The 13333-nt window shown below is 38.8% G+C and overlaps 1 pseudogene across 1 annotated transcript; it reads right to left on the bottom strand.

Annotated features, from left to right (window-relative positions):
* Window positions 1–5346: 5346 nt before the first annotated feature.
* On the bottom strand, window positions 5347–5935 carry LOC308434709 (large ribosomal subunit protein uL11-like; annotated as a pseudogene). The gene has a single exon. The product of its transcript is annotated as a large ribosomal subunit protein uL11-like (transcript).
* Between the last annotated feature and the right edge of the window lie 7398 nt (window positions 5936–13333).

Consider the following 13333-nt stretch of genomic DNA (forward strand, 5'->3'; position numbering starts at 1 on the left):
ATGGTATCTGTTTACAGGAATAAAACATGGGTAAGCTTTGGATTTTTATATCAATGTTAAATTGAATAAAATCTTTGAAAGTCTGATGGGATACATGGGGTTTATTTCAATGTTCTTGTATTAGTAAATGCTTTCGTTGTTTCTGAGTAGACAGTTAAATTTGAAGAAGGATCTATGAGGTACTTAAAAGATTTTATAATTTTTATGGTGATATATTTTCTGCATGTCTGTTATCTCCTTTTGAGTCATAAGCTCTTATATTTTCATTATTTCTCTGTTTATTAGCTCTGCCAAAGACCTGTTATGGGTGAGTTAGTGGTGTTGAAGTCTTATGATATTAATTTGTAGGTTTGATTTTTGATTAATCTTTAGTAATATTTTATTTGCAAATACTATAGTCCTAGAATTTGATGTACTGATGTTCAGGATGCAGATATCATCTAGGTAGATTTTTCTTTTAATGATTAATAAGTGTTTTTTCTTATCTCTTTTGGTCACATTTCTTTTTTTTTTAATTGAACAACTTTATTTTAAAAAACAGAGATAAATGTACAGATTTTAAAAGCATTTTTGCATAAAAGTATTTGAGTACATTTTTGTTAGTACTTTATTTTTTAAAGGTTTGATAGTATTCCTTAAAATATTACTAGTTACAATGAGCATAAAGTACATGTAAAACAAGATGTAACCTGGAAATAGTCGAAGTTTTCTTGGTGTGTAAAGATTAAGCATAATGGTTTTTCATTTTCTTTTCTTTTTTGTTTTGGCCTTTGTTTTTCTTGAACTTCATATAGTCTGTAAGTTGTTTCTGGGGTGTTCAGAGCTTTCTGGGGGTTAGTATCCAATTATTAGTGACTGCATATTATATCTGTTCTTTTGTGACTGGGTTAGCCCACTCAGGATGATATTCTCTAGATGCATCCATTTTCTTAGGAATTTCATAAAGTCGTTGTTTCTGATACAATAGTAGTACTCCATTGTGTAAATAAGCTATTCATCTACTGAAGGACATCTGGGTTCTTTTTAGCTTCTGGTTATTATAAATAGGGATGCTATGAACATTGTGGTGCATGTGTCTTTGTTGTATGTTAGAGCTTCTCTGGGGTATATGCCCAGAAATGGAATAACTGGGTCTTCAGGTAGGACTATGTCCAGTTTTCTGAGGAACCGCCAGACTGATTTCCAGAGTGGTTGTACCAGTTTACAACCCCACCAACAGTGGAGAAGTGTTTTTAATAGCTGAGTAGTACTCTGTTGTGTAGATGTACCACATTTTCTGTATCCATTTTTTTTGATGAAGGACCTCTGGGTTCTTTCCAGAAATATAAAATTTTTTTTTAAAGTAAAGCTGCTATGAACATAGTGGAACAGGTGTCCTTGTGACATGTTGGAACATCTTTTTGGTATATGCCCAGAGGTTTTATCACAGGTCTCAAGTAGTACTATGTCCAATTTTCTGAGGAACATTCAGATTAATATTTTTGAGTAAAAAAAAAAATCTCACAATGTAGTGACTAATAGTCAGTCACCTTACCCTCTGAGAAGTCCCAGGTACAGTTCAAATGTGTGTCATGATCTGCCCCTGCTTGCTAGCCAATAGATTAAAGTCAGTATGCTTAGCCAAGAAGTTTGAACATTAATCTTACTAATGTAACCTGTGGCCCTAAAATGTATAAAAACTGCTTGGAATAGCCTTTTGGGGTCACCTTCTAGTCAGTTGCTTTGAGGGATATATTGAGGGATAATCCCGATGTGCTGGGAAAATTAACCTCAAAATTAATAATTTTGAGTAGATCACTGTCTCATGCATGGGAGTGTCAAAGTTAATACCACTGACCAATCAATGGTTGTGGCTCTACACCACCACCATAAATTTCAAAAATTTACCATGTCATAAAAAAAAAAAAATCCAAATAACTCTTTTGATGAAAGCAGGTACATTAACTACTTCCAAGGGAGAGGCCCCTTCCTTCTTTTTCTAGTTAGACAATGGAAGTCTACTTCAAGTAGGAGAATTGGGGTCATTCAATAAATCACTTTTTGAATAATCAATGCAAATGGACCATCCCAAACTGTATACACACAACCAATAGAAATGCGAACAGTAAGATGTATTTGTATATTTGAGGTTTTATTTTTACATGTACATAACATGAAAGAAATTGTGGAGCAAGAAGTCAGGATGGAGAGTATAGAAAGGTAAATGGGTAAAGGATATTTGATTATGGTTTATAGAAATCCTCATTGGTTGTACAATATCCAAGCTTAGGTAGATATTGTGTTTTCAGAAGCAGCTATGTGTGTTCTGAAAAGATGTACTTCCGGGTGCCTCTGAAAGCCAAAGCCTTAATAGAATGAGAATGCTAAGGATGGAATGTTTTGCCTAGTTTAAGGATATTACTTGGGATGATTGTTGTGGTCTTTGGATAGTTTTGAGGTGCTCCACAGAAAAGGTGAAAATTTGGCCCCCACTACAGATATGTCCATGACTCCACCACCCATCCCCCCACAACAATGTCCTAGTTCATCCTGCCAAGAGTGTTGTGAGGGAGCTAAATTCTTTTATAACAGTTAGACATTTGAGAGGTCTCTTAATGGGCATTTTCTTTGGACTCTATCTCTTGACTTAGCACAGCTTCATGGAAGAAGAGGCATAAGAAACAGCAGGAGAGAGATGAACCAGGATATTATGAAGAAGAGCAATGGAGTCCAAATGGGTTTCAAAGAGATCAAAGAAAAGTAGGATTGCTAGGAAAGAGAGCATATCTAGAAGGAGACTTCTGAGCAGCTAGCAGTGTAGTTGTAGAATAGAGCTTATGAAAAGATGTTTTACATGTAGTTAAGAATGAAATTAACTCACTAGGTTAGCATGTTTTTACCAAACCTCCCACCTCATTTATCATTATTGAGAATATATATTAGAAAAATGTAAAAGTGTTAAAGGCTGCAGAAAGTGGTACACTTGAAATTAAATGTATAAAAATCAATTTTAAACGAAGAAGCCCAGAGATGGTTTAGTTATGACCATTGCATATTATAACAGGTGACACAGATTGTGTCCCCTAAAACATGGACATTAAACCTGCTCTTATAAATGAAAATGTAACGGATCTAATGCCCTCTTCTGACCACACTAAAGGTACTGCACTAAACTAGTGCCAGGAAAACACTCGGATACTTTGAATAAAAATAAAGTATGAAATATGGAATCTTCTACATGGATGTCACAGCCTTGAAACACACAGCATTCAGGATGATGTACAATGTACTTCTTTCAGGTCATACAGAGAAGCACGTTTGGCTGTCCTCTGAACCACATTGCTCAGTAAGAAAAGCAGCCTTATTGTGAGGTTAGACTAGCACGGCAGACATGTTAATGTAAGAACAGTAACCACAGTGCGGTTAGGTGATATTTCTTTGATATTTTTCTGTGGTTTTGTACTCTGACCTTTGTATATGGGAGAGTTGTAGCATTGATACATCTGTTATTCTGTCTTGTAGATCAGACATTATGGACTAGAAGATAGTTTTGCTCTGATAATCTCCATCTCCCTCATGACTAAACTTCCAAGGTTCTGTCCCCATTTAAATTGCTCAAACTATAATCTGGGGTCTTAACCTAAAAGATACTTACACATGATAGCATATGTGGAACTCAAACTATGTTCTAGGCTGCCCTTCTTTGGCCATCATCAGAGGTGAATGATCTCCCCACGGGAAAGGATGTTAATTCTACACCAGCTGTGCCTGGAGCACGGAAAACAAGTTTCTGAGACAGGCTTTCCCATTGAGTCAGGCAGCAGTCAGGGCAATGGCATTGCTCTTTTCCTGACATCAGTGAGAAATCACAAAAACAAATATCCTACTTTGTGTTTCAAAACATTTCTGTAATTGTTAATTTCCTTGGAGCCCTTCTGCCTGCGGCTCATAAAGTTCCCTCTGCTCCAAGGTGTATAAAGGATTGTAAAAGCTATCTGATTCGAGGAGGAGATGAAAGGGAGGAGGGGACGAGGAAGAAGAAAGGGAACAGAAGGAGCAGCAGCAGCAAACCAGGATGAGAAAGAAGAAATTTCTGCAGAGGTCTGAAAGACACAACGATTGGTTATTGGAGGCCAGGCACAAGTGATAAAGAAATAAAATCCCTGCAGATCTAAAGAGGATCAGCTATTGCACTAGAATCCTGGGGCAGGCAACACTTTACTGAGCCTTCAGCACACTCTAACCCTGACCGAGGTGCCCATGTTACTCAAGATTCCCCAGCCAATCAGGGCCTTGAAGATCTACCAATCAGAAGAAGAGGGAGGTTTTTCCAGGTGCTTTCCTCCCAGCAGCAGGTTCAGCACGACCCAAGCCTAAGGGAAGATGCTCCTGTCAATCAAAATTCACTGGCCAATCGTGGCCATAAAAAGACCTCAAAAAAAAAAAAAAAAAAAAAAAAAAAAAAAAAAAAAAAAAAAACCGGAAGAGCAGGGTGCTTCTGGTGTTTTTCTCCTTGATTCAGGTTCAGCTCAGTTTCAACCCCTTGAGGGGTTGGGAGGATGTGCTTTGACCTCTGCTGCCTTAGAGGAGGGCCGACTGGCTGTTGTACTAAATAACAGTATGGTGAGCATATGACCACTGACCCTATCCTGGAGGAGAGGTGGTCTGAGAAGAGGGAGTGTGGGTGGTGGGCCCTCACTTGTCTGTGGTGGAAACTACCGGCCACTCATGAGGTTCCATGTGGTCTTAGCCACTTGATGTGCTCAGTGGTAGCATCTAAATAACTTGGGTATGGGAACTGCATCTGCACAAATCATTTGGAGCAAGGGCTTGTGTGTAGAATCATCCTTAGCAGGATACCAATTCGGGAAGACCAACTTTCGGTGGTTTCTTCTAGACAATGTGCCATGGCTATTTAGGGGCTCATAGTGGAAATATCAAAAAGTATTTTACTAATGCCATTGACTCTGCCAGAAAATGGACTGCACTGTTTTAAAGGCAATATGCGTATGTGTTTTGGTTTGTGTGTGTGTGTGTGTGTGTGTGTGTATCTTTCCCAAAAGAGTATTATTAGCATTTTTTCCTTACAACTTTATATAAAAAAGTCAGAGATACATGTTCAGAGTATTAAAAACATTTTAGCATTAAACTATAGGAATATAGTTTTGTTAGTACTTGATTTTTTAAAGAAAGCTTTATAGTATGCATTGAAATCTTACTATTTGCAATGATTATAAAGTTTACATAAAACAAAACGTAACATGGAAATAGTCAACATTTTCTTTGTGTGTAAAGAGTAAACATAGTGATTCTTTTTTTTTTTTTTTATCAGATAAGTCTTTTATTGAAATATTTTCTTGTTACTTCTTAACTAGCCGGGCACTCCACTGCACCACTGTTGATATCATCTATGACATTATGAGGGTGGTGGCCATCCACATGCAGCCCACATACTGTGCAGTCCCCAGGATCTCCTTGATAGTTCCAGAAAGCTCTCTGGCCAAGGACCGGTGTCGCATCTGCCGGACAATGTTGACAATCTCATCAAAAGTGATGTTTCCACTGTGTTTGATATTTTTCTGCTTCTTCCTGTCTCTTGGTGGCTCCTTGAGGGTTTTGATGATCAGGGCAGAGGCAGAGGGCACCACCTCAGTCTGGGCCTGTCTGTTCTGTCCGGTCAGTTTCACTGTAATCCTGAGGCCTTTCCAATCCCTGGTAGCCTTGGCAGTGTCATCACCGAATTTCTTTGGAGACAGACCCAGAGGACTGATCTTAGGAGCCAAGGCAGATGTGGCGCGGACCTCACCTCTGGTGCACCTCAAGTACACAACTTTGATCTCGGGTCGAACTTGGGCGGCGTGGTGGAGGTGGCTGGTGTCAGATAAACCCGGATTTGGGACGACCGAAGAGAGTTGCACTGTTGCCTCCTCTGAGCCAAAAGCCGAAAAACAAACATAATGATTCTTAATACCACAAATTGCCACAAGGCTATCTTTTAGCTCTTGAGTTATTAATGATTTAAAGCTAGGTGTACCCTAATCTGAGAGGGTGTTATACACTTAATGTTTTGTTTTATTTTCCTAAGAAGGACTGAAGCTTCCACTTTTTGGCTTTTCTTTTTCCTTCCTTCCTTCCTTCCTTCCTTCCTTCCTTCCTTCCTTCCTTCCTTTCTTTTCTTTCTTTTCTTTCTTTCTTTTTTTTTCTTTGAGCTTCACATGGTCTGTGTGTTGTTTCTTGGGAATTCAGAGTTTTCTGGGACTAGAATCCAATTATCAGTGACTGCATATCATGTCTGTTCTTTTGTGACTGGGTTACCTCACTCAGGATGATATTCTCTAGATACATCCATTTTCTTAGGAATTTCATAAAGTCATTGTTTCTAGTAGCTGAGTAGTACTCCATTGTGTAAATATACCACACTTTCTGTATCCATTCATCTACTGAAGGACATCTGGGTACTTTCCAGCTTCTGGCTATTATAAATAAGGCTGCTATGAACATGGTGGAGCATTTGTCTTTATTGTACTTTGGAGCATTTTTGGGTTATTTGCCCAGAAGTGGAATAACTAGGTCTTCAGGTAGGACTGTGTCCAATTTGCTGAGGAACCGCCGGACTGATTGCCAGAGTGGTAGTACCAGTTTACAACCCCACCAACAGTAGAGGAGTGTTCCACTTTCTCTGCATCCTCTTTCTCTGCATCCTCCCCAGATTCTGCTGTCATCTGAGTTTTTGATCTTAGGGATTCTGACTGGTGTGAGGTGAAATCTCATGGTTGTTTAGATTTGCATTTCCCTGATGACTAGATTTCAAGCATTTCTTTAGGTTCTTCTCAGCCATTGGATACTCCTCAATTGGAATTCTTTGTACAGCTTTGTACCCCATTTTTAATAGAATTGTTTGATTCTCTGGAGTCTAACTTCTTGAGTTCTTTGTATATATTGGATATTCGACCTCTATCAGAGGTGGAATTGGTAAAGATCTATCCCAATCAGTTGGTTCCCATTTTGTTTTCTTGACAGTGTCCTTAGCCTTACAGAAACTTTGCAGTCTCATTAAGTCCCATTTCTCGATTCTTGATCTTACAGCAAAAGCCACTGGTGTTCTGTTCATGCAAATTTCCCCTGTGCCTTTGTGTTCTAAGATTTTTCCCACTTTCTCTTCTAATACTTTCAATGTACCTGGTTTTATGTGGAGATCTTTGATCCACTTGCACTTGAGCTTTGTACAAGGAGATAAGAAAAGATCTATTTTCATTCTTCTGCATGGTGACTGCCAGTTGAGCCAACACCAACTGAAGAAGAGGCTGTCCTTTTTCCATTGAATGTTTTTAGCTTCTTTGTCAAAAATCAAGTGACCATATGTGTGAGAGTTCATTTCTGGATCATCTATTCTGTTCCATTGATCAACCTGCCTATCTCTGTACCAGTACCATGCAGTTTTTAACACAATTGCTTTGTAATATTGCCTGAGGTCAGGGATGGTAATTCCTAAAGAAGTTTTCTCCTTGTTGCGGATATATTGAGCTATTCTAGGATTTTTGTTATTCCAGATGAATTTGCAAATTGCTCTTTCCAACTCTATAAAAAATTGAGTTGGAATTTTGATGGGGATTGCATTGAATCTGTAGATTTCTTTTGGTAAGATGGCCATTTTTACAGTGTTGATCCTTCCAGTCCATGTGCATTGGAGATCTTTCATCTTCTGAGATCTTCAATTTCTTTCTTCAGAGATTTGAAGTTCCTGTCATTCAGGTCCTTCACTTGCTTAGTGATGGTCACACCAAGGTATTTCATACTATTTGTGAGTATTGTGAAGGGTGTTTTTCCCTGATTTCTTTCTCAGTATGTTTGTCCTTTGAGTAGAGGAAAGCTACCGATTTGCTTGAGTTAATTTATATTCAGCCACTTTGCTGAAGTTGTTTATCAGCTGTAAGAGTTCTCTGGTGGAATTTTTTGGGGTCACTTAAGTATACATCATGTCATCTGCAAATAGTGATTTTTTTTTTTTTTTACTTCTTCCTTTCTGATTTTTATCCCTTTGATTTCCTTTTGCTCTCTAATTTCTTTGGCCAGAACTTCCAGTACTATGTAGAATAGGTAGGGGGAGAGTGGGCCGCTGTGTCTAGTCTCTGATTTTAGTGGGATTCCTTCAAGTTTCTCACTGATTAGTTTGATATTGATTATTGGTTTGTTGTATATTGCTTTTATTATGTTTAGGTGTTGGGCCTTTGATTCCTGCTCTTTCCAAGATTTTTAACATGAAGTGGTATCAAACTTTGTCAAATGCATTCTCCACATCTTGTGAGATGACCATGTGTTTCTTTTTTTTTTTTTTTTTTTTGAGTTTGTTTATATGGTGGGTTATGATGATGGATTTCTGTATATTAAACCATCCCTGCATCCCAGGGGTAAAGCCTACTTGATCATGGTGAATGATCGTTTTGATGTGTTTTTGAATTTGGTTTGAAAGAATTTTATTGATTATTTTTGCATCAATGTTCATAAGGGAGGTTGGTCTGAAGTTCTTGTTCCTTGTAGGATCTTTGTGTGTTTTAAGAGTGGGAGTTATTGTGGCTTCGAAGAATGAGTTGGGTATTGTTCCATCTGACTCTATTTTGTGGAATACTTTGGCGAGTATTGGTATTAGGTCGTCAGTAAATGTCTGATAGAATTTTGCACTAAACTCATCTGTTCCTGGGCTTTTTCGTTTTGGAGGTTTTTGATGACTGCTTCTATTTCTTTTGGTGTTATGGGATTATTTAGATCGTTTCTCTGGTCCTGATTTAACTTTGGTATCTGGTATCTGTCTAGAAATCTATCCATTTCCTCCAGATTTTCCAGTTCTGATGATTTGTTCAATTTCTTTGGTTTCTTTGTTATGTCTTTCGTTTCATTTCTGATTTTGTTGATTTGAATACTCTTTCTTTGCCCTCTAGTTAGTCTGGCTAAGGGTTTATCAGTCTTGTTAATTTTCTCAAAGAACCAGCTCTTGGTTTTGTTGATTCTTTGTATGGTTCTTTTTGTTTTTCTTGGTTGATTTCAGCTCTGAGTTTGATTATTTCCTGCCATTTACTCCTCTTGGGTGTGTCTTCTTCCTTTTGTTCTAGGGAGTTCAGCTGTGCTGTTAGGTCCTAATTTATATGCTCTCTTCAGCTGCACATCTGAGGCATCCAGAGCTATTAGTTTTCTTCTTAGTACTGCTTTCATTTCATCCCATAGGTTTGGGTAAGTTGTGCTTTCATTTTCATTAAATTCTAGAAAATCCTTAATTTCTTTCTTATTTTCTTTCTTGACCATGTAATCATTGATTAGAGCATTGTTCAGCTTCCATGTGTTTGTGGGTTTTGGTTGTCTTTGTTGTTATTAAAACCAGCCTTAGTCCATGGTGAACCGATAGGATGCATATGAATATTTCAGTCCTCTTATATCTATTGATGTTTGTTTTGTGACCGACTATATGGTCAGTTTTGGAGAAAGTGCCGTGAGTTGCTGAGAAAAAGATGTATTCTTTTGTTTTAGGATGAAATGTTCTGTAGATGTCTTTTAATTCCAATTGTTTCATAACCTCTGATAGTTTCACTGCGTCTCTGTTCAGTTTCTGTCTCCATGATCTGTCCATTGATGAGAGTGGGGTGTTGAAGTCTCCCACCATTATTGTGTGTGGGGCAATGTATGTTTTGAGCTTTTGTAGGGTTTCTTTTTGAATGTGAGTGCTCTTGTATTTGGATCACATATGTTTAGGATTGAGAATTCATCCTGATACATTTTTCCTGTAATGAGTAAAAAGTGTCCTTCCTTTTCTTTTTTGATAACTTTTGCTTGAAAGTTTACTTTATTTTCGGTATTAGAATGGCTACTCCAATTTGTTTCTTGGGGCCATTTGCTTGGAAGCTTTTTTCCCAACCTTTTACTCTGTCTTTGTCTCTGAGATGAGTTTGGCATTGCTGGATTCTGTTTATGTATCCAGTCTGATAGTTTATGTCTTTTATTGGGGAATTGGGTCCATTTATGTTCACAAAAAGTAAGGAATAGTGATTTTTGTGTCCTGCAATTTTTGCTGTAAGAGGTAGAATCAGTCTGTGTGTCTTTCTTCTTTTGGTTTTCTTGTTTAGTTATTTACTTGCTTTTTCTAGGATGTAGTTTCCCTCCTCATGTTGGGTTTTTCATCTATTATTTTTTGTAGGTCTGGATTTGTATTCAGATATTGTGTAAATTTAGTTTTGTCCTGGAATATCTTGGTCTCTCCATCTTTGGTAATTGACAGTTTTGCTGAATATAGTAACGTGGACTGACATTTGTGTTCTCTTAGAGTCTGTGTGATATCTGTTCAGGATCTTCTAGCTTCCATAGTCTCTGATGAGAAGTCGGGTGTTCTTCTGATTGGTCTGCCTTTATATGTTACATGTCCTTTTTCCCTTACTGCTTTTAGTATAATTTCCGTTTTTTGAATACTTGTTGTTTTGACTATTATGTGTCGGAAAGAATTTTTCTGGTCCATTCTATTTGGAGTTCTGTAGGCTTCTTTTAAGCTCATGGTCATTTCATTCTTAAGGGTAGAGAAGTTTTCGTCTATGATTTTGTTGAAGATATTTACTGTGCCTTTTAGTTTATATTCTTTGCCCTCTTCTATTCCTATTATACTTAGGTTTGGTCTTTTCATTGTATCCTGGATCTCCTGGACACTTTGTGTTAGGAGGTTTTTGGTTTTTGCAACTTCTCTGACTGTTTTGTCTATGTTTTCTATGTTGTCTTAGGCCCCCAGATTCTCTTTTTCATCTCTTGTAGTCTGTTGGTTATGTTTGCCTCTTTGACTCCTGATTTCTTTTTTAAGTTTTCTATCTCCAGGGTTTTGTCTTTTGTGTTTTCTTTATTGATTCTATTTCCATTTTAAATTCCTTCCCCTGTTAGGTTTTGTTTTCCTGTAGTTCTTTGCATGATTTTTGTGTTTCCTTTTTAAGAGCTTCTATTTGTTTATGTGTGTCCTCCTGTAATTGCTTAAGGGAGTTATTCATGCGCTTCTCCAAGATCTTTATCATCATCTTGAAGTATGATTTCAAGTCTGAGTCTTGTTTTTCTGAAGCAATCTACTACTTGCTGTGGTGGCAAAGGTTGGATCTGATGTTGCCAGGTTGTCTTGGTTTCCATTGCTTAAGTTCTTTCGCTTTCCTCTTGTCATCTTGTTATTTGTGATTATACATGGTCTTGTTGTCAGTGACTTGTGCCTGTATATCCCGTGGATCTGAGGACCCAGGCTCAGGAAGAAAATTGCTTCTGAGTGTTCGGCTTTTAGTGGGTAAGAAGTGAGTTCTGGTGGCAGTGACTCAGTTCTGTCTTTGTGGGCTCAGGTGTGGGACCTCTTGTGAGGCTGTTCTGGGAGCTCAGCCCTCTGCCCACCAATCCTGAGTACTATTGGCAGAGATCTGGCTCTTTCTCTAGGACCCTTTTCCTGTGAGCACAGAACTCTCTGCATACAGAGAACTCCCAGTGTGCCCTCCCTAAGCCTATGTGTCTGGGTCACCTCTGTTTCGGGTGTTAAAGTACCTGTGGAGCTGGTCCTTGAGCACTGCCTTTCCTGGTACATGAAGATTCTTTCTAACAGAGGCCCATTGCTTACTGTGGACCTGAGAGGAACCTTTTCTACAAGCTCCGCCAAGCACTCTCTGTGCTCTGGGTACTCACTGCACAAACTCACCAGGCCTGTGCCCTAGGTTCTCTGCTGGTCCGGGCGGAGAAGCACTTGGGCGTCTAGTTTAGCATTACTTTAAAATTTTCATTTTTTAAAGAAACAGGACCTAATCTTTTGTTTAAATTTTCCAATGTATCCTGATCACTAATATTTTCAGTGTTTTCTTCAGTTGCTTTGATTATTTGTCCCTATTCATAGGACTATCTTCTGAACCTCAGGCTTGACTTATCGCATATAATTGAGAATTACTGTGAGCACTCAGTCTTGACCCTGCCACCCAGTTCTTGAAAGACTTTTCTGCAACACCCCCCAGGTTGTGCCATGACTGGCCAATGGGAAGGGAAAAAGACCAGTGCACAAGTGTGTTCTGAGGTCTCTGTCCTTTTGGGGGTAATGACAAATAAAAAGGAACCTTTGTAAGAACTGACTTCACTGACAGCATCGTGTGGAAGTGTGGATCTCAGAAGACCTGTCTGATTTATTTATCAGTAAACCTCCAGGAGGGGAGAAGCTAAGTGTCTAAGTCCTAGGTTTGTGGTCCAAGCTGATGAGGGAAATGTGCAGGCCTAGCCGTCAGAAGCACCAGTGAGAGATAGCATGCAGGTTCTTCAGCAACTCTCCTTAGCCACAACCATTTGTAACTCTGAGGGAGACCACATTACTACCATGGCCAGTGTGGGGACAACTGACTCCAGACCAGGAAGAGTAAGCACATTGGTGGAGCATCAGAATCTAACCTGCTGGAAGTTGGGTGGACTGTGAGCTACACTGTTCTCTTGGTACCTGTGTTGATCTGGATAGAGGCAGTTGACTTTCTTTTTCCCTGAGTGGACTCCTCAGGAGGAGGCTCTGCAGTTATTGCCATGGTAAGCTGTGGGGCTGATACTCTCACTACCCAGTGTGCACACAGAGGCTTTTGATGTGTAGTATGAGGACATGTAGGGAAACTTTGGTTTCTAGACATTCTAAATGTTCTATTCCACAGGTCCGTTTCATTGTATATATTTTACCAATGGTTTGGGAACTGGTGAATGGAGGTGCTTTTCCTCTGCTGGCCTTTCCTGATTAGAATTCTTACACTTTCTCCTACTACCAGTCCCAATGGCATGATTCAGGCAAATTCACTTCCATGGTTCAAAGAGAGTTTCTGTGAAACACAGCTGTTAGATGTCTCATGGTGTTGTGCTGTGGATAGGGCAGATTCTACATCTGTGCCATAAGTCATGTGACAGGAAGCAGACATTGAATTATTCTCCAACTTTGTTTTCTCTGTGGGCAACATAGGACTTGGTTTGACTGTGACCCCTAGGGTCCATGAGTGGTTGTAAATCCATAGCCCTTTTTTTTTTTTTTTTTTTGGATTACTTCTGTTTTAGAAAGAGCTCTAGATAATGGGACCTCTTTGTCTGAAAGAAAGATCAGGAGGTGCAGAAATATAACAGCTTAGGGGTCTTGCTGAGTTTTTTTTTTTTTTTTTTTTTTTTTTTTCTGGCAGTTTGAGTCTTTTTTTTTTTTTTTTTCTGCTAAATAAGTATAACCATAGTTAACATTGAAATTGTAATTCATCCTTGATGAGAGTCCTCATGGCTTCTGATGAGGACTTGAACATATGTGGGCCTTTATTCCTGGAATTTTCTCTACACACAGCAGTATGACATGGGCAGTGGA

Source organism: Micromys minutus (genome assembly GCF_963924665.1).
Source record: "Micromys minutus genome assembly, chromosome: 1".
Classification (NCBI taxonomy): domain Eukaryota; kingdom Metazoa; phylum Chordata; class Mammalia; order Rodentia; family Muridae; genus Micromys; species Micromys minutus.